The 886-nt window shown below is 46.2% G+C and overlaps 1 non-coding gene across 1 annotated transcript; it reads left to right on the plus strand.

The window, feature by feature from the left end:
• Window positions 1–343: 343 nt before the first annotated feature.
• Window positions 344–416, plus strand: TRNAV-CAC (transfer RNA valine (anticodon CAC)). Its single transcript has one exon. It is a non-coding gene; the product is annotated as a tRNA-Val (tRNA).
• Window positions 417–886: the final 470 nt, after the last annotated feature.

The raw sequence follows: 886 nt of genomic DNA on the forward strand, positions 1-886 counted from the left end.
AGCCCGGCCCTTTTGTTCCAGTCCCTAAAGGATCAAGTCCAGTCATCGGGCATTGAAGATCATAGCGACTTACACCGGCAGAGAAACGAGCCTAGTGTTTTTCAAAACATTTTTTGGAACTTGACCGAGATTTCCCTACCCGGTGTTTGTGAAGGAATTGGGAGCCTGTGAGTAGCATTTCTTGGCTATGATTTATTTTATGATACTGTTAATTTTAAGAATTGGAAAGTGTAAGCGGGGGGGTGGGGGGTGGGAACCGCTCCTCGACCATGAAAATGTCCTGAAGAAAAGCAGAAATTTCAGATGAATCAATTTTGCAACCGCATATTGCTCTGACAAGCAAGTTTCCGTGGTGTAGTGGTTATCACGTTCGCCTCACACGCGAAAGGTCCCCGGTTCGAAACCGGGCGGGAACAAACTTGGTGTACTTTTTGTGAATTCTGAATTTACCTCCAGAAACTCTTCATCTGAACATGCTTCAACCAAGCCCCTAACCTTCGCTTTCCTTTTGTAGCACCAGACTTTAAATTAAAAGTATAATGTAGTTGACATGCCTCCTAGCCCGCCCCCAGATGCTTGAGAGGCACTCCATTTTCCATTGGGTTAGAAAATTTCTGCAGCCGAGAGAAAGGCGAGGTCTCCGTCCTCTTTCGGCACAGAATTCAAAGTGAAGAGTCCTGAGACAGTAGTGTGGCTGATGTACGCAAAAAACAAAACAAAACAAAACAAAAAACCATGCCTTCGAGTCCATTGCGACTCACAGTGAAGGTATACGACAGAGCATAAGGGCCCCACTGATTTTCCCAGAGCGGCTCATGGACTCAAACTGCTGGCCTTCTGCATAACACCCCAGCGGTTAACTAAATCGCCACCAAGACTTGGGATA

The sequence above is a fragment of the Elephas maximus genome, chromosome 1 (genome assembly GCF_024166365.1).
Source record: "Elephas maximus indicus isolate mEleMax1 chromosome 1, mEleMax1 primary haplotype, whole genome shotgun sequence".
Lineage (NCBI taxonomy): Eukaryota > Metazoa > Chordata > Mammalia > Proboscidea > Elephantidae > Elephas > Elephas maximus.